Source organism: Populus alba, chromosome 8, assembly GCF_005239225.2.
Source record: "Populus alba chromosome 8, ASM523922v2, whole genome shotgun sequence".
Classification (NCBI taxonomy): domain Eukaryota; kingdom Viridiplantae; phylum Streptophyta; class Magnoliopsida; order Malpighiales; family Salicaceae; genus Populus; species Populus alba.
Genome location: NC_133291.1, coordinates 19749422 through 19771290, shown reverse-complemented (window position 1 = coordinate 19771290; position 21869 = coordinate 19749422). Strand labels below are relative to the sequence as shown.

General features: G+C 35.6%; 1 pseudogene; it reads right to left on the bottom strand.

Moving 5' to 3' along the window:
- Positions 1-358: 358 nt before the first annotated feature.
- The window catches only part of LOC140955891 (uncharacterized), a 200426-nt pseudogene continuing 178915 nt past the window's right edge, over positions 359-21869 (bottom strand).

Below are 21869 nucleotides of genomic sequence, written 5' to 3'. Positions count from 1 at the left end.
TACTTTTTTTCTTTTTTTCTTTTTTTTCTTTCTTTTCTTTTTTTCTTTTTTTTTTTTTTGCTTTTTTTTTCTTTCTTCTTCTTTTTATTTTATTTTTTTATTTTATTTTTATATACACATACAACTTAAAACACAATGTATCTTTAACCCATGTAACGGTTTTAGGCTAATGACTCCCAGACCAGTTTGGTCTTAGGGCATTAGGTGTTGAGACACCCCTACGAGCTTAACAACTCGGGTTGCAGATACTGATATGTAGATAGTGCAATGTTTGATTCCCTTAAGCTTTTCTCCGTAACCCATGTAACAAACTTTGGGCCAATAGCTCCCAAGTCAGTTGACTTTAGGGTATTAGGTGTTAAAACACCCCTAATGATGTTTTATATGCAGTTCGATAAGCCCAAAGTGCATCATTAAGTCTTAAAGACCAGTCTTTCCGATTAGGGTTCACTGTTTTCTCCAAGATTTGTTTGATCTCCCTATTAGCAAGCTCTACTTGTCCACTTGTCTGAGGGTGATAAGGGGTGGCAACTTTGTGTGTGATTCCATATTTCTTCATTAAAGAATCAAATGGCTTGTTACAGAAATGTGTTCCACCATCACTTATCATGGCTCGAGGGATTCCAAATCGACTCAAAATATTGTCTTTCAAAAACTTTATCACTATTTTGTGATCATTGTTTCGACTTGGAATTTGCCTTTATCCATTTTTGAAAACATAATCTACTGCGACTAATATGTACACCGAAACCAAAATGATGAGGAAATGGACCCATAAAATCTATACCCCAACAATCAAAGATCTCAATGACAAGAATAGGATTTAAAAGGCATCATGTGATGTTTTTGAAATAGATCCCAACTTTTTGACAATTTTCACAAGTCTTGCAGAATGCATGTGAGTCCTTGAACATGGTGGGCCAATAAAATCCACTTTGTAAGATTTTTGCAGTTGTCTTTCTTGATGAGAAATGACCCCCACATGCCTCAGAATGACAAAATTTAATGACACTACTTACCTCATTGTCAGGAATGCATCTTTGAAATATTTGATCAGGACAATATTTGAATAAATAAGGGTCATCCCAATAAAAGTTCTTCACTTCGTTCAAGAACTTTCATTTGTCTTGGGCACTCCAATGAGCTGGCAATTGTCCCGAAACAAGAAAATTAACAATTTTAGCAAACCAAGGCATCCTAGAAACGGAAAATAAAGATTCATCGGGAAAGTAGTCATCGATTGGTGTGATGTCAGATTTCGAATCTGTTGTCAATCTTGACAAATGATCTGCAACAACATTTTCGATGTCTTTCTTGTCTTTGATTGTGATATCGAATTCTTGAAGTAACAAAATCCACCGCACCAATCTAGCCTTAGAATCTTTCTTAGAAAGAAAATATTTCAATGCTGCATGATCACTAAAAACAACAACAGGTGAGCCAACAAGATAAGATCTGAATTTATCACAAGCAAATACTACTGCAAGTAATTCTTTTTCAGTGGTGGTGTAATTCATTTGAGCACTATTTAAAGTTTTACTTGCATAGTAAATCACATAAGGTTTCTTATCTTTTATTTGTCCCAAGACAGCACCCACGGCATAATCACTAGCGTCACACATTATTTCAAAAGGTAATGACCAATCAGAAGGTTGAATGATAGGAGCAGAAGTAAGCAAGTTTTTAAGTTTAACAAAGGCTTCTTCACAATGTTCAGTCCATTCAAAAATATTATCCTTTGTTAGAAGGTTACTCAAGGGCTTAGATATTACACTAAAATCTTTAATGAACCTTCTATAAAAACCAGCATGTCCTAAGAATGATCTAACATCTTTAACATATTTTGGTGTTGGTAAGTTGGCAATTAACTCGATTTTAGATTTGTCAACCTCAATTCCTTTCGATGAAACGATTGTGACCAAGTACAATGTCGTTTGTTACCATATAAAGTGACATTTTTCCCAATTCAATACAAGATTTCTTCTCTTCACACCTGCTTAAAACCTTTTCTAAGTTAGTCAAACAATCATCAAATGAATCACCAAAAAACAGGAAAAATCATCCATAAAAATCTCAAGAAAACGTTCAACCATATCACTAAATATGCTAAGCATGCATCTTTGAAACGTGGCTGGTGCATTACATAATCCAAAAGACATCCTTCGATATGCAAAAGTACCAAATGGACATGTGAAAGTAGTCTTCTCTTGATCTTCCAATGCAATTTCAATTTGATTGTAACCTGAATAGCCATCTAGGAAACAATAAAATTCATGACCTGCAACTCTTTCTAGGATTTGATCCATGAAAGGTAAAGGGAAATGATCTTTTCTAGTCATAGAATTAAGTTTCCTATAGTCAATGCATATGCGCCAACCACTAACAGTCCTAGTTGGAATTAACTCATTTTTCTCATTTGTTATCACAGTGACTCCAGACTTTTTGGGTACAACTTGGGTAGGACTTACCCATTTGCTGTCAGAAATAGGATAAATGATTTCATTATCTAGAAGCTTAATGACTTTATTTTTCACTACTTCTTTCATATTAGGATTAAGCCTTCGTTGCATTTCTCTAGAGGGTTTAGCATTTTCCTCCAAATAAATCCTATGTGTGCAAATCAAAGGGCTAATTTCCTTTTATGTCAGTTATGGTCCATCCTAATTGCATTTTTTATGCATTTTCAGAGTCTGTTAATAACTTACCTTCTTGATGTGCATTAAGTTTTGAAAAGAGATTATTACCGGAAAAGTTTCATTTTTCTCCCAAAAATGAGTATTTGAGATTAAATGGTAATGGCTTCAATTCAGGTTTTGGTGGTTGAACACTTGAAGGTATGGGCTCAATTGATCGTGGTGGCAATTCTTCAATTTATGGTCTCCAATTGCATGCCTTTGATTCCTGAAAGTAGACCATTTGCAAATCATCGGATTCATCAATCTCAGTTTCAATAGAAGTGGTTTGAAACTGATCATGAACTAATTTTTCAATAAAGTCCACTTCCTGTAAATCATTATCATCTCCAGGTTGCTTGTAAATATTGAAAATATTCATCTCCAATGTCATGTTTCCAAATGATAGCTTCATCAGTCCATTCCTACAATTAATCAATGCATTAGAAGTGGCAAGAAAAGGACGTCCTAAAATGACAGGAATTGAATTACATGCTTCAACAGGTTGTGTATCCAAGACAACAAAATCCACAGGATAAATGAATTTATCGACTTGTACTAACACATCTTCAACTATTCCTCTAGGCACTTTTACAGATCTATCGGCAAGTAAAAGAGTTACAGAGGTTGGTTTTAACTCACCTAGATTGAGACTTTGAAAGACTGCATATGGAAGTAAATTCACACTAGCTCCAAGATCAAGTAAGGCTCTTTCAATTTTATGTTCTCCAATAAAGCAAGAAATTGTAGGACAACCAGGGTCTTTATATTTCAAAGCATTATTGTTTTGAAGAATGACACTTACTTGTTCGGCTAAAAAGGCTTTCTTTTTCACATTCAGTTTTCTCTTCACAGTGCATAGATCTTTCAAAAATTTAGCATAGGAAGGAACCTGTTTAATAGCATCCAACAAAGGTATATTGATCCTTACCTATTTGAAAGTTTCAAAGATTTCAGAGTTGTGATTGACTTTGCTTTGTTTAGTCATGGCATGAGGAAATGGAAGTGCTGGCGGGGAATCAGCCTTCTCTTTGCAATGTTCAGGTTCAACCCCTTCCTTACCCTCAGAGATAGACTCATCATCTTTCTCACAAGGTTCAAGAATGGGTTTTTCAATAACCTTACCACTACGAAGAGTGATGACTGATTTGACTTGATCCATGTGTTGGCTTCCAGAACTACTCGCATTTGCATTGTATTGCCCCTTTGGATTTTGTTGTGGTTGAGATGGAAACTTACCTTTCTCTTGGAAACTGAGAGCATATGTTAATTTTGTAAGAGCATCTTTAAAATCTGTCATGCTTTGAGCAAGTTGAGTGTTGATTGTCTCCTACTTTTCAATGAATGCATGCAATGTTTCCTCAAGATTTCTTCTAGGAGGTAGAGCATAAGGAGGTGCATATCCATGAGAATTTTGGAAATTATGATGTGCTTGAAACGGTGGCTGTGAAGTTTGTGCATTGTTGCTATCACTCTTCCAACTAAAATTTGGGTGATTTCTCCAACCAGGGTTATACGTTTGGGAGTATGGGTTATGGTTGGGTCTTTGGAAACTGTTTAAAGCATGGGCTTGTTCATGGAGGCATTCCTTAAAAGAAGGCAAAGTTGGACAATCATTTGTTAAATGTTCATTGGTTTCACAGATTTGACACACAATGTCTTGAACAAATTTTAATTGACCACTCTTTTTCAATTCAAGTGCTTCGACTTTTCTAGCTAAGGATGCAAACTTGACTTGGAGGTCATGATCTTCCCTAAGGTTGTGCATACCTCCACTAGATGTATAAGGTTGAGTTTTACTTGGTGCCTCATAAGTACCTGTGGTGTCCCAATTTTGAGCATTTTCGGCTAGCAAGTCTAAGTACTCCATTGCTTCATTAAGGTCTTTATCTTCGAAGGTTCCATTACACATCAATTCAATCATTTGCCTATCTCTAGGTGTTAAACCTTCATAAAAATGTGAAACCAATCTCCATGTTTCAAAACCATGATGAGGGCAAGCATTAAGTAAATCTCGATACCTATCCCAACATTGGTAAAATGTTTCTCCTGGCTTTTGAGTGAAAGTGATAATTTGTCTTTTGAAAGAGTTTGTTCTGTGAGATGGAAAAAACTTCTTTAAAAATTGTTGTTGCATTTCATCCCAAGCACGAATGGATCCTGGTCTTAAATTTTGTAGCCATGTTTTAGCTTTATCTTTTAATGAAAAAGGAAAAAGCTTTAATCGAATGGTGTTCATGCTACAATTTGAGTCATTATAGGTATTACAGACCTCCTCAAATTCCCTTAAATGCAAGTATGGATTTTCTAGGTCTAAGCCATGAAAAGAAAGGTAAAAGTTGAATAATGCCTGGCTTAAAATTAAAATGAGATGCATCAGGAGGGAAAACTATGCATGAGCGTGCACTTGTTCTTGTGGGATTCATGTGGTCTTAAGTGTTCTCATACGGTTATTCTCATTATTCTCATTATGAAGCGATTGATTATCTTCTTCGGCCATATTTTCTAAAAAATGATGAGGATACCCCTACAAAGTCGACCACTTAATGTACGTGACCAAACTCGCATGCACGTGTAAAAAAGAGAATAAAAAGGAAGAAAAGAAAATAGAAGAAAAAGAAACAAAACAAAACAAAGAAAACAAAAGTTAGATAAAATGAAAAGTGAAAAGAGAAAATAAATTAAATATTATAATTTATACAGGAATCTACCTCCCCGACAACGGCGCCAAAAACTTGACACGACCAAAAGCTTGATGTCTTCTCCCAAGTGCAGGAGTGGTCGAAGTAATAAATAACCCGGCAAGACCGGGGTCGAACCACAGAGAGGTGAATTGTATAAATTATAAATAACAATACAACAACAACAACAACAACAATAACAATAATAATAATAATAATTATAATACTCAGTACGTGGCGTTATTATACCTGAGAATGATCTAAAAGATCGGGTCACAGGTTTCCAGCCTATATACTGAGTTTTATGAAAAGATCAAAGATATATATATTATATAAATATAAACATAATGTAAATAATAATAATAATAATAATATAATAATAATAATAATAATAATAATAATAATAAAAGCAGAAGATGAAGAAATTAATGGAGAACTTTGAGATGAAAGATTAAACGTAAGGATTAAACAATGATAAACACAAATGTCAAGGTTAGAGGATCCACTAATGGTACTTCAAACAAGTATAGTATAAACTCTTATTACTCAATTGGAAACCACACATAAAGGAGGTTCCAATCAGATTATAAATTGTTAACATGATTACATTAGTTATCTTATTCGAATAAAGCTAATACTTGTAAATGTTGGCAGTCATTCATGATTATAACTTATGTTAACAACAAATCAAGTTCCTTTCATAGCTCAGGTGTCGGTTATACCATACAGTATGGGCAATGAAAGTGCCAAGTATTTGTTGTACCAAGTGTTATAACAACATAAAATCTAGATTAACCATTTAACAAGCAAAGTATTAAAAGTGAACAAGATAACAAATATAAAAACATGTTAGTATCCAACGTTAAGGTCCATGTTAAGTTTATATTATACTTATTCTTACACCATTAGTGTACCCTTTTCACCTTGACATAATTAACTTAGCTAAACATAATGAAAGAAAGAAACATAGATGAACAAGATAAGAACATAAATGAGAAAGAAGTTAACTAAGTAAAGGAAAGGAAATGAAGTGCATAAACTTGATATTAATGAAAGCAAAACATAAGCAATACAAAGAGAGAAAGCAAGAGCATGATCTTGATCTGGAAACCAAGATGCCTTAATACATGGTAAGTGCCTCCTTTTATATGCCAAAATTTGGAACTATTGATTTGTTGACTAATTGATGAGTGGGTGGCCACATCTTGACTTGGTGACAATCCTTATCTTCTTGTCTGAACAAGACGCCATTGCTAACATCATATTTTTCCCAGAATCCTCAAGAATGTTCTAGGAAATTGTCTCAGCTTTCCAACAAAAAAAAGATGAGGTCATTTGGACTTCTAGAACTCAAGATATGGGCTGAACACTAAATAGTGTCTGGGCTGCAGGACAGCTTCGGACTTCTTCGTTGTTCCTATAATTTGGACTTGAAAACGGCCTTCTTAGATCTTGGTGTCCAAATGAAAGTTGTAGGCCTATGTTTTACCTTTCCATCCATATAAAATGGACCTAAATCCAAGATCTATAGCTCCAGATATGATCCAATTACCGAGCAATGTTCCGGTTTGGACTGCACCGACATCTCTTTTCTAAGTTTGGCCATCTCTTTGTCCTTTAACTTTCAATGCGTAAACTCATCAATAAATCTTTTTATTTATGTGATAGTCCTACATTTAAAATGAGCATTTACCATAAATTAAGGTATCTTATAGTATCAAACTTGTTATTATAAAACATGCTTTAGTTAAGAAGTTATTGATACTTCAAGTGCAAAATGATGATATAAAATCTTGATAAATATGCACTTTTAAGTACTAATCATTAAACATTGCATTCATTTGATTAGACATCGTGGAGACCTGTAGTTCCTCTCCAATTATTTTTTCAATGATGTCCCCTTTTGCTAAAGCTTTTGGAACAATATTTAAAACTTGATTGCCTCCTAAGAATGCAACTGTTGACACTCTCCCCATTAACCTAAGGTTGCCTCCCCCATATACTAAATGAACCTTTCTCTCAGCTAGTATCTGACCAAGATGATTTGTGGATTCTATAAACTCTTTTTCTTTCCCAGGATTGGATCCACAAAAAACACAAATATTTTTTATTTTAAGAGCTGAGGATCCTGCCATTTCAAGACCTGTCTATGCTTGTAGAATGTATGGGTTGAGTAGAAATGAAGGGAAGAAGAAGAAGGTTTTATAGATGAGAAAAAGAAAATGCAATCATATCACCTATATAGAAGCCAGCTATAGTCTCTCTCTCTCTCTCTCTCTCTCTCTTGAAAACATGTGTACGTACAAATAGTTGTGATTGTGGTTCACATCTTCCCTTGGTTTTATGTCCAAGAACGGCTTAAACGCCCTCTATGGGTCGGGGATAAGCTTCCCATCCAATTTTCTTAAAAAACTAGCAAACATGGTCTTTTTTAGTCAGATTCCCAAGCCTATGATGAGCATGTCCTTTATGAAAATGGAGCTATAAATCATGAATTGCACGATGCATATCTCCACTATGATGAGGCTTAAGAGTCAGTAGAAGATTATCTAAAGACTTTCTATGTTTTGAAATAAATCCCACCTTTTGACAATTTTCACAGCTATTACAGAATGCATATGTGTCCTTGAACATGGTGGGCCAATAAAATTCACTTTGTACGATTTTTGCAGTTATTTTTCTTGATGAGAAATGATCCTCACATGCTTCAGAGTGAGAAAATTTAATGACACTACTTACCTCATTGTCGGGAATGCATCTTTGAAATATTTGATTAGGAAAATATTTGAATAAGTAAGGGTCATCCTAATAAAAATTTTGCACATCGCTCAAAAACTTTCTTTTGTCTTAGTTAGCCAAATGAGCTAGCAAAAATCCTGAAGCAAGAAAATTGATATTTTTAGCAAACCAAGACATTGAACTAAGAGAAAATAAAGATTCATCAGGAAAGTAATCATTGATTGGTGTGATGTCGGATGTCGAATCTATTGTCAATTTTGAAAAATGATCCATGACAATATTTACGGTGCCTTTTTCATCCTCAATTTCTTCTTGTTTAAAAGTTTCAAAGATTTCAGAATCGTGATTGACTTCCCTTTGTTTGGTCATGGCATAAGAAAATGGAAGTGCTGGTGGGGAATCAGTCTTTTCTTTGCAATGTTTAGATTCAACCCCTTCCTTACCCTCAGAGATTGGCTCATCATCTTTCTCACAAGGTTCAAGAGTGGGTTTTTCAATAACCTTACCACTACTAAGAGTGATGACTGATTTGACTTAATCCATGTGTTGGCTTCTGGAACTACTTTTATTTACATTGTATTGCCCCTTTGGATTTTATTGTGGTTGAGATGGAAACTTACCTTTCTCTTGAAAACTAAGAGCATATGTGAATTTTGCAAGTTTGCCCATCTTTTCATCAAGCATCACTTTTTCTTTCTTTTCACATGATATCCAACCATAATTCCATGAGATATCACAAGTATATGCTTTACTAATCCTTGGCCAGGGGAAAATGAAAACATATAAAAAGTTAAGTTTTATACATAGATCGAGCAAATAAAAAATAAACAAGCTCATAAAGGGTTCACAAAGGATAATATGCTTTAGGTTGGCTTTTTGGCTCAAGTGGCTAAAATTTCTAATGCCTTTATCATCTTCATGTATATATGTAATGCGAATGTAATCTCAACAAGATATGAAGCAAGTTCTAGAGATACATGTCATTGAAAGAATGCATAATTAAAAAATATAATGTTGAAGGCTCAAAAGCTTGCATTGGTATAACACTATGAAGTCAACATGGCATATTCTCAAAAGTCATTTCCTTAAACAAATTAAAACCTTAAAAGTTGCATGCACACTCCTTCATTCGATTCGTATCTTAATCTATCTCAAATAATTCTCATATGTAATGCTCACATTCTCATAAACCAATAGGAGTTCAAAAGATTAAACATAGAATTTTTTTTTTTAAACAACAAAGAAAATGAAAATAAGAAAACCAGCATTCTCCCAATACCCCCACACTTAAAATACAAAATTGTCCTCAATATTGAAATAAAAGAAAAGGAATATAGGAGAATGACAAAAATAAAGTAAAATGCGAAAAAAAAAAGATAAGGGAAAAAAAAAAGCAAATCTGTTTTTTTCTTTTTATGCTGAGTTGCCTCCCAGTAAGTGCTTTTGTTTTATGTCATTGGCTCGACATGTTGCATGCTCATTCTTCATAGATTGGTTCAACTAACTCTGCAGAAGCGGTGAGTTCCACCGTCCAACCTTCATAGAAAGGCTTCAAGCGATGCCCATTGACCTTGAGTACTTTGTTGGTTTCTAAACTTGTAATTTCAACTGCACCATAAGGAAAAACATTAGAAACAACAAAGCGTCCAATCCAACAAGAGCGCAACTTTCCAGGAAAAAGTTTCAAATGCGAATGATAAAGAAGGACTTTGTCTCCAACATTAAACTCTTTTCTTGTAATCATTTGGTCATGGAGACTCTTAGTCTTTTCTTTGTAAATCCTTGCATTCTCATAAGCATCATTTTGAATCTCTTCCAACTCTTGCAATTGCAACTTTCTTGCAATCCTAGCAGCATCATAATCCATGTTACATTATTTAATGGCCCAAAAAGCTTTGTGTTCAAGCTCCACCAGTAGATGACATGCTTTTTCATAAATCATCCTATAAGGTGACATTCCTATAGGTGATTTGTAAGCAGTACGATAAGCCCAAAGTGCATCACCAAGTCGTAGACTCCAATCTCATCGGTTAGGTTGCACTGTCTTTTCTAAAATGGACTTGATTTCTCGGTTTGAAATTTCAGCTTGGCCATTCATTTGAGGATGGTATGCTGTGGAAGTCTGATGAGTCACATGATATTTGTGTAACAATGCTTCCATTGAATGATTGCAAAAATGAGTGCTATGATCATTAATGATAGCTTTAGGGATTCCAAACCTGTCAAATATGTAAGCCTTGAAAAAGTCTAAAACAAACCTTAGCATCATTAGTTTGTGTGGCTTTTCACCTCAAATCCATTTGGGCACATAATCAACAACAAGAAGGATATAAAGATTGCCAAAAGAAAAGAAAATGGACCCATAAAATCAATACCCCAAACATAAAAAATTTCACTTACAAGAATATTTGTTAAAGGCATTTAATTCTTATGAGTGATATTACTTGTTCTTTGGCATTTTTCACATGATTTGCAAAAATGATATACATCCTTAAAAATAGAAGGCCAATAAAAACCACTTTCAAGTATCTTGTGGGCCGTTCTTTTTGCTTCAAAATGCCCACCACAAGAATGAGAATGACAAAAGGTAAGAATGAAATGAAATTCATCTTGTGGTACACATCTCCTAACTACTTGATCCACATAAAATTTCCACAGATAAGGAGTATCCCAAAAATAATATTTAGCATCAGCTCGTAACTTGTCTTTTTGGGATGTAGACAAACCTTGAGGGAATTCTTTGGTGACTAAATAGTTCACCAAATCAGCATACCATGGTCTTGTAGAGGAATGTAACACATACAACTGCTCATCGGGGAATGTCTCTAGTATTGTTTCGGTTTGTATATCCTCAGTCCTCAGTCGGCTCAAGTGATCACCTACATGGTTTTCGACACCTTTTTTGTCTTTGATCTCAAGATCAAATTCTTGTAAAAGCAAGATCCACTAAATCAATCTTGGCCTGGACTCCTTTTTCTTCAAAAGATATCTTAAAGCTGCATGGTTAGTAAAAACAATGAATTTTGTACCAAGTAGATATGACCTGAATTTTTCAAGAGCAAACACCATTGTAAAAAGTTCCTTTTCAGTTGTATGGTAATTGCATTGTGCTCTATCCAACATCGGGGAAGCATAGGCAATAACATGCAAATTCTTCCCTATTCTTTGCCCAAGGACAACCCTTACCACATAATCACTCGCATCACACATTATCTCAAAAGGCTCATCCCAATTTTATGGTTGGATGATAGGGGCAGATGTGACACGCCTCTTAAGCTCATCATGAGCATCTTTACATGCTTGATCAAACACAAAATCCACTTCTTTAGCTAATAGTTTGCACAAGGGTGCTGTAATCTTTTATAAAGTGTTGATAGAAACATGCATGGCCAAGAAAATAATGAATTTCCCTCATGCAGGAGGGGTAAGGCAATGATGAAATAACATCTATTTTAGCTTTATCAACCTCTAATCCACGTGAAGACACAACATGCCCAAGAACTATTCCTTGTTCTACCATAAAATAACATTTTTCATAGTTTAAGACAATGTTAGTTTCAATGCACCTTTTCTTGTAGGATTCATATGATCTCTAAGTGTTCTAACTCGGTTATTCTCATTATTCTCATTATGAAGTGACTGGTTATCTTCTTTGGTCATATTTTCTGAAAATGATGAGGATACCCTACAAAGTCTACCACTTAATGCACGTGTAGAAAGAGAATAAAAGGAAGAAGAAAACAAAAGAAAAAGAAAAAGAAAAAGAACAAAAGAAACAAAGTTAGATACAAGAAAAGTGAAAAGAGAAAATAAAATAAATACGATAATTTGTACAAGAATTTACCTCCCCGGCAATGACGCCAAAAACTTGACATGACCAAAAGATTGATGTTTTCTCCCAAGTGCAGGAGTGTCGAAGTAATAAATAACCCGGCAAGACCGGGTCGAACCATAGGGAAGTTAATTGTATAAATTATAAAAAACAACAACAACAACAACAACAACAATAGTAGTAATAATAATAATAATGAAGAAGAAGAAGAAGAAGAAGAAGAAGAAGTTGATGAGAGCTTTGAGATGGAAGATTAATGTAAGGATTAAACAATTATAAAAACAAATGTCAAGGTTAGATGATCCACTAATGGTATTTCAAACAATTATAGTATAAACTCTTATTACTCAACTAGAAACCACACACAAAGAAGGTTCCAATCGGATGATTTGTCATTAATAGCTCATTATAAATTGTTAACATGATCATATTAATTATCTTATTTACGTAACACCAAACTTTTAAATATTGTCAGGAATTCATGATGCTAACTTATGTTAACAACAAATCAAGTTCCTTTCATAGCATAGGTGTAGGTAATACCATATGGTTAAGCTATGAGAGTGCCAACCACTTCTTGTACCAAGTGTTATACAACACAAATCAAGATTAACCATTTAACAAGCAAGGTATTAAGAATTAGTAAGATAAAAAGATAAGACATGTTAATATTAAACATTAAGGTCCATGTTGAGTTTACACCATACTTATTCTTACACCATTAGTGTAACCTTTTCACCTTGACATAATAAACTTAGTTAAACATAATGAAGAAGAGAAACATAAATAAACAAAATAAGAACATAAATAAGATACAAGTTAACTAAGTAAAGGAAAGGAAATGAAAAGCATAAACAAGACATTAATGAAAGCAAAACTTAAGAATTACAAAAAAATATATAAAGAGAGAGAGAAAGAGCAAGTTCTTGATCTGAACAACCAAGCCCCTAAATGCATGGCAATTGCCTCTTTTTACAGGCCAAAATTTAGAACTATTGATTTGATGACTAATTGTTGAGTGGGTGGCTAACTCTTGACTTGGTGAAAATCCTTATCTTCTTGTCTGAATAAAACATCATTGCTAGCATCAGAACTGGAACCACATGTACCATAAAAGTTATTGGAAATTGTCTTATCCTTCTAGAAAAAAAAATTGAGGTCATTTGGACTTTTAGAACTCGAGATATGGGATGAACACTTAACGATGTCTGGGCTGCAGGACATATTCGGACTTCTCTGTTGTTGCTATAATTTGGACTTGAAAACGGCATTTTTAAATCTTGGATTCCACATGAAAGTTGTAGGCCTATGTCTTACCATATATGTCCAAAAAATGGAGGTTATTTGGACATCTAGAACTCGAGATATGACCCAATTACCAAACAATGTTCTAGTTTGGACTGCACCAACATCTCTTTTCTAAGTTTGGCCCTCTCTTTATCCTTTCAATTTCAATACTTAAACTCATCAATCAATCATTTCATTTATGTGATAGGCCTGCATTTAAGATAAACATTTACCATAAATTAAAGGTATATTATATTATTAGGTATGTTATTATAAAACATGATTTAGTTAAGGAGTTATTGATACTTCAAGTGCAAAATGATGATATAAAACCTTGATAAAAATGCACTTTTAAGTACTAATCACCCTCCATCACTGTTTTCTGCCATCAACCCTAGCAGCCCCATGCACTGTCCCATCTCCCTCTCATCAACACAAAACCAGCGCCTCTTGATCTCCCTTCTCATCAGCCAAAGTTTTTTCCCCCTCAACCACAGATCTTCCCCCTCTCACCCTCTCACCCTTTGCCACAGATCTTCCCTTTCTCACCCGAACACCCACTAAAACCACAAAAGCTAGCCCTCGCCAACTTCCCCTCACAGACCCATAGCCCCTCAACCTCCCTACACATAGACCTTCCTCTTCCCTCGACAACCGAACACAACAGCAACCCCTCTCTCTGCTTCATCTCCTTCAACGGACCAGCAACACGCTCATAGAGTCAGTAACCGATCCCCTCCATCATTAACTTGGGAGATGTTGCCCTTACCTTCTCTGCAGGAGTGCCCTTCATAGCCTCCTCCCACCCAAAATCAACCCACTTGGGCTTAGCACAGCAGCCTCCACCCTAACATGACTTTACATTGAACTTCAATGTAGCAGAGCTCTCTCAATAAAGATTTGTTTGTGGCTCTGCCAGTGGGGAATACAAAAGGGGATGTAGTAGTTTCAGACACTATGAAAATTTACACCACCAATTTCAACACCAAAACACTATAGTAGGCAAAAGAGCTAGTCCCAGTTTGAAAAACATAAGTATACCTTGAACTTGAATGTAGCAGAGTTCTCTCTTCAGAGATCTGTTTGTGGATTTGCCAGTGGGGAATCAAAGAAGGAATGAAGTAGTTTCAGATCATCTACAATTTTATCCTACAAGTGTCACCATGAAAACATAGAAGTATAGAGAAGAGACATGCCTAGACTGGAAAATATGAACTTCAACAGAGCAGAACTCCCTCTACAGGTGTCTGTTTGCTGCACCGTTCAGAAGGAATTGAAGAGGAGATTCATGGTCATCATTTTCTCCCCTAGTAGAGACAATGTGTGATTCCACGCATCTGCAGTGGTAGTGTTGTGCACTACTAGGATACCTAACAACCTTGAAAGGTTTTCACCAATCTTCAAGCAGCCACAACAAGCATAAAAGATTAGCATGAGATTGTGAGGATTGCTAAAAGAGTTGAACAAGCTATAATGATGGGAAAGATTGAAGGTTTTGCCATGGATTTCAGAGCAATGATGAGAGATGAATCAGAATGTAAAAACCCGGATAATATTATTGTAAACACCCAAAGGAAAAAAAAATAAATATATATATATATATATATATATATATATATTTAGAGAGAGAGAGAGATGATGATGAATGCAGTTTTCGCTGCCGATGCAGAAATCGGCAGCGACGCAGTTTTCGCTGCCAATGCAGAAATCTGCAGCGATGCAGTTTTCGTTGCCGATTCTGATTGGGCAGCGACGCAACCTTCACTACCGATACAGAAATCGGCAGCGACACAGTTTTTCGCTGCCCATTTCTTGATCGACAGCGACGCAGTTTCTGCTGCCGATTTCTAGATCGGCAGCGACACAGTTTTCGTTGTCGAGGCAGAAATCGGCAGCGATGCAGTTTTCACTGTCGATTTCTCAATCAACAGTGACACAGAGCTAGGAGGGAGGGGTAAAACTGGTTTTAGATAAACCAAACAAGGATAAGAACACACCTAAACCAACCCCCAAACAACCCATTTCATTTGATGGGTAGTATAAATACAAAGAGGGGAGAGAGAATGATCCATCTTCTTCCCAAACTAGCAGCTGCATGTCGTTCTTCCCTTCCCCTTTCACAACAGAAACGTGAATCAAACCAGTAGAGATTGCCTTGTGAACTTGTGAGGGAGAGATAAGACCTTGAGAGAGGAGTGGGCAGCTGCATAGAGGAGAGGAAAAAGAGAGCTGGAAAACGTGAGAGGAAGAAGAAGGAGGAGAACCAGCAGCTGAAGAGAAAAGAATAGTGTGAAACCTTACTCAAACTTAGTTAAATTCAGAAGGTATGGGTCATGAAACTCCCTTCCTCTTCCCCTTAAAATCAGAAACGAAAATGAAGAAGAAAAACCCTAAGAAAAATTGATCTAAGACCGAAGCCAGCTATGAAGGAAACTGAAATTAACTAGGAGAACTAGCAAACAGAAGTGAAATAAAGTCAATTTCAGAATATCTAACAAATCATGGTAGAGGGCTGGCTTTAACTATGGGGTAGGCCAGCATGCATGCATGTGTGTGTTCTGCTGGGGTAATTAATGTGTTCTGCTGTGATGTTGTTGCTGAAATTAATGTATTTTGCTGTGATGTTGTTGTGCTGAAATTAATGTGTTCTGCTGGAATTTATTGAAAGATCATATGCTGTAATTGATGGTTTTCCATGTGTGTGTTATGCTGGAATTTTGTTGAAGAATTATGTGCTGAAATTGATGGTTCCGATTTGTGTGTTGTGCAGCGAAATTCTGTTTCGCTGCTGAAACCGAACCTCCTGTAGCGAATTAATATTCGCTGTCGATTTGTGTGTTGTGCAGTGAAACTCTGTTTCGCTGCCGAAACCGAACCTCCTGCAGCGAAATTCTGTTTTGCTGCCGCAACTAAACTTCCTGCAGCGAATTGATATTTGCTGCCGAGTTGTACGTTGTGCAGCGAAACTGTGGCACCAACAGCGATGGAGTCTTCGCTGTCGAACTGGCTGCCGACAGCAAAACAGTTGTCGCTGCCGAATTGGCAGCCTACGGCGAACCAGTTCTTGCTGCCGAATTGGGCAGCCCGCAGCGAACCAGTTCTCGCTGCCGATTTCTGCACTAAGCCTGCTAGGCAGGAATGACTTAAATGCTAGTAACAATTTCATGATATGATGGTGTAAAATATGGAACACTTGAATGTGAACATATGAACTCTTGAAATAAGTGTGATGATGAATATGATTCAAAAATAAAATAAATACAACTGTGCTGATTTGTGACCATTGATGTCTTAGGAGGTGCGATCGGGATTGGACCATCATCAAGACAGGAACAACCCACAGGTGGAGCAGGTAGGTGACTTGCACCTTTCTTTTTCATACGTTGAATCTTGAAATATTTTAACTTGAGTACTACCATATTGTTAGAACCGATATTAAATTGTCGAATGCTTAAATGTTGATTAAAGGTTGATTAGCTTCGGCTAATGGCATCCGAACGGATGGCCGGGACAAAGAGTGATTAGCTTCGGCTAATGGCATCCGAACGGATGGCCGGGACAAAGAGTGATTAGCTTCAGCTAATGGCATCCGAACGGATGGCTGGGACAAAGAATGATTAGCTTTGGCTAATGGCGTCCAAATGGATGGCGGGGATGAAGGACTGATTAGCTTCGGCTAATGGCATCCAAACAGATAGCCGGAACAAAGAATGATTAGATTTGGCTAATGGCGTCCAAATGGATGGCCGAGATAAAGGAATGATTTCGTTGCCGATGCAGAAATTGGCAGCGACGCAGTTTCTGCTGCCGATTCTGGATCGGCAGCGACGCAGTATTCACTGCCGATACAGAAATCAACAGCGACCCAGTTTTCGCTGCCGATTCTGGATCGGCAGCGACGCAGTCCTCGCTGCCGATACAGAAATCGGCAGCGACACAGTTTTCGTTGCCGATTCCTTGATCGGCAGCAATGCAGTTTCTGCTGCCGATTTTGGATCGGCAGCGACACAGCTTTTGCTATGGAATCCGGATGGATGGCCGGGACAAATGAATGACTAGTTTCGGCGAATGGCATCCAAAAACTTGTGTATCTATATGTACTCCTAGCTGTTACATCAAATACATGAAGAAATTATAAATGTTAATGCTTTATATTGCAAGACCGTTAGTTACTATTATTATTATTATTAAGTATTTGAATTCTCTTAAATGTTTTGTAATGCTGCAGGGACGTCACACCAACGAGATGTCTAGGAAACCCGATACACGGGAACCTACTTTTGCAAGGAATTATGTAGATGCATTCTAAATTACAATGTATTTTGTATGGATCAATGTACTGAATGTATAACTTTTATTAGATCCTTTTTATTTAAAAATTGTGATGGCTATTAGTAGGATTAGAATGCAAACTCATGTCTATGTATATATTTTTAATATGAACTTCAAATCATGCAACTTAATATTATGTGTTTGTGTAAGATTCGCTTTTTAAATGAAATGTTGATTGTATGGATTGTATTTTGATGATGTGAAGATTCAAGTTCTTTGATTACCGGCACCATGTGTATTAAATATATATATATATATATATATATATATATATATATTAAAAATTTACTATTGTTTTGGGCTTGGAAAGCCGGGTTGTTACAATTATTGATATTAAGAAAAGTCAGGATTATAAATAATGACGAAAATGGATAAATTAAATTAATAAGAATGATGATATATTTGAGAATTTGAATTAAAATGTTTTGTTCAATTGTTAATATATATAAATAAATAAATATGCACGAAAATGTTTTATGAGATTTTTTTTAGAAGTGAATTTCATAAAACTAAAAGTACCAACGAGTAACTTAAGTGAAATTCAATATAACCCGGGCAAGATTTGGTATAAACAGGTATCAGGATTCGGGAAATTTTACCCAAAATCTTAAAAGTTACTGTTGAGGGATATATAAGGCATTAAAAAAAAAGTGAAAGAAATAATGTGGGCTAAAGTATGTGCACGGAAGGAAAGAAAAAAAAAATTAGGGACATGGATGGTATTAAAAAAGAAAAAGAAAAGAAAGCTATATACATACATATATAAAAGTGCAAGTGTGTGCGGAAGAAAAAAATTAGGGACATGGATGGTGTTTTTTAAAAAAGTTAATTATATATATATATATGTGAGTGCAAGTGTGTGCTGGAAGGAGAAAGAAAATAAAACCAAACTTACCTTTCAAAGAGGAAGAAGAAGCATTCGGCCAGGAGAGGAGTAAAAATAATTCAAGCAAGGAAAAGTTTCAATACAAAAGTGTTAAAGCTTTGGCTATTATTTGGTAAAGTGCCCTTACACTTTTAAATAAGATTCTTGATGAATAAATACTTTAAATTGATTGAACTTTGTGAAATGAGGAATTAGGGTTCATGAATAAATTTTGGGGGAAATTATAATTGATTGTGAAATTGTGTTTAAGATTGTTGAAGTGAGTAGAGAAAGTAGGAAATTATGGAAATTGAAGCAAAATTTTTAGGTGTTCTTGAAAAAGAGATTTTTTGAAAAAATAATAATAAGAAGAATAAAATTTAGGAATTTGAATAAGATGATGAGATTGTGTAGGAAAGAGATGATATTAATGTTAAAGAGAGAATGCATCATGAATTTTTTTATGTTTACCTTTAATTTAAATTTTGGTAAAATAAATTTAAATAAATACATTTAAAGAATATATATATATATATATATATATATATATATATATTGTTTTGAATGATGAAATGTTATGTGTTACAATGCGGAAATTGAAAGAATAGGAAGGAAATTTACAAAAACAAAAAAAAGAAGGAAATTTTTCATGTTTCTCTCTAAATTTTATTTTGGCAAATGAAAGGATAATTGGAAGGATTTTATTTATTGAGTGTTTCGATATGGAAAGTAGATTAATGATGTGATATACATGTCAATTCAGGAGAGGCTGTCAGGCCGACACCATAGCAGGGAACTACGGCTCGAGCTCAGTCGTCAGGTAATTACACGATACCTGAATTTAACATTAGACAATATGTATTTTTTTTATCAGATTGATTGTGGTTGATATATTAGAAATTATTATGTTGTTTACTTGAGAAAATAAGATATGCGATATGATGAATTAATTCCTGAATGAATGGGATTAGTGCCCTGGTGAATGGGCGTTGTAAGAAACTGAGTCCCTGGTTAATGGGATTAATACCCTGGTGAATAGGTAAGTTGTTGAACTAATTCCTGATTTAATGGAATTAGTGCCCTGGCAAATGGGCGAGATGAATAATTAATTCCCTGGTTAATGGGATTTGTACCCTGATGAATGGGTGAAATGTTGAACTAGTTTTTGGACTGATGGCAACCGTGCTTGTTGAATGGACTGGTAGATTATTCTGAAATTTAATTGATATATAATAATACTAGATGAGCAAGTTAATTTAATGATCTTTTGACTAAATTTACAAAAAAAAAAGGAAGAAAGAAAGAAAGTAAAAATAATTTTATAAATGCCTTTTTATTTTTATTTGTCTAATTGAATTATTGTATTAAATCTATTTTCAGGTACATCCCCCTACAAGACTGAACAGTAGATTAGTTCCTTATATTTTTTTGAATATCATGTTGTACTGAATGAATTTATCCTTTTGTTATGTAATATAATGCGTCTACAATTTATCGAAAGCTTTTTGTGTAGTATAATCTATATTATGAATTTCTTCTTTAATTATGAACTTATTTCGATTACAATTTCGTTAACGATCCTTATTTATAAATCTTTGAATTATGTAATGTACTCTAGTTACCGTTTTTAGAATAATTCTTGAGTTGGTGGAGGAGGCATCTATCCGAGGAAGCATCACCTCGTGAGAGAAGGAGGATTTATGCAAAAGCAAGATGTGTAAGACCTTGGGGCTGACATTTGGGATGGAACTGAAAGGCTAGCTTTAGCATCTTGAAGAGGTATTCCATACAACAAAGGAAGAGGTATGGGGATAAAGGATCCCCCTGTCGAACTCCACTTTTGCCTAGAAAGAACCCATATAGATCACCATTCACAGCAACAAAGTATGAGGCAGTGGATACACACTGCATGAGAAGGGAAACAAAACGGTTTGGAAACCCAAGTTGTCGAAGAAGATTTTCTAGGAAAACCCATTGAACAGAGTCAAAAGCTTTCCTAAAGTCCACTTTCAACAGGCAGAGAGGAGAGATTCTATGGGTGGTGGTGCATGGCCGTTCTTAGTTGGGGAGCGATTTGTTTGGATAATTTCATTAACGAATGAGACCTCGGCCTACTAACTAGCTATGCAGAGGTGACCCTCCACGGCCAGCTTCTTAGAGGGACTATGGCCTTCCAGGCTAAGGAAGTTTGAGGTAATAACATGTCTGTGATGCCCTTAGATGTTCTGGGCCACACGCGCACTACATTGATGTATTCAACAAGACTATAGCCTTGGTCGACAGGCCTGGGTAATCTTTGAAATTTCATCATGATGGGGATAGATCATTGCAATTGTTGGTCTTCAACGAGGAATTCCTAGTAAGTGCGAGTCATCAGCTTGCGTTGAGTACGTCCATGCCCTTTGTACACACCGCCCATTGATGTAACCATATTATTCGATTGTTTCACCCACATTTAACTAGTGTATTGCCTATGTTATTTATATAAAATGCCTTGATATTATTTGTTTTATGTTTGAAGGCACTTTTGGATGAAAGATGCAAAAAGGAGTAAATTGGAGGTAATTGGCAGATTTGATGTTTAGTCGATGTTTTGTGCAGAGCGTGAGTTTCTAAAAGGTCAAAAATGAAGTGATTCCAAATGGTATTAAAAATCTAAACATCCATACCTTTCTGGAAATGTAATGCAAGAAAAATAAAAAGAGAAAGATCATGGAAATCACATCCTTCAAAGTCAAATCTCGCATTTTGCCAATGTTGACCTTTTCCCATTCAAAATTCAATATCTGGATCTTCCGAAGTGGAATTGATGCAAACTCAATATTTTTGGATTCCTTACTCCAAGCTCTATAAACGCTCAAAATTTCAGCCAAAATATTTTTTAAAGATGACAGCTGAATTCTGCCACCAAGCAGGTTGCGTGAAGAAACAAATCCAAATTTCATCCAGAAGCATCCAAACTGACATACAAGTTTTTCCATCAATTTACCTCCTCTAGTAAATATTCAAGAATGTCAAGGAAGGCAGCCACCAACCTCAAACCAGCCGCCAGTCGACAGCTGACAGCCGCCAGCTGCCAGCCGCCAGCCGCCTTCACACTACCACCATCTATTGATGTTCACACTTGAACTTTGATTTTTCTTACTTACAATTTGTGTATAAATAGAGGGAGAGTAGAAGGAGGTGGCAGCCAGAAGTGAAGAAACACAAACTCTCCCCTCTACAAATCAGAAATCATGTATTCGTTCATCTTTAGGAGTAGTTGTTCAATAGATATGCAAGGCTAAGCTCGTTTTCTTGGTTACAAGGACACAACAAACCTTTGGATTTCAAGAACCATGAGATTTATTCTTCCTTTTATTTTCAGTTTATGTTATGAATGAGTATGATTGTTTTCCTATGCATATTTCCTATGATTGTTGTTGATGATTGCTAGAGCGGACTCTAAGTTATTATTGTGA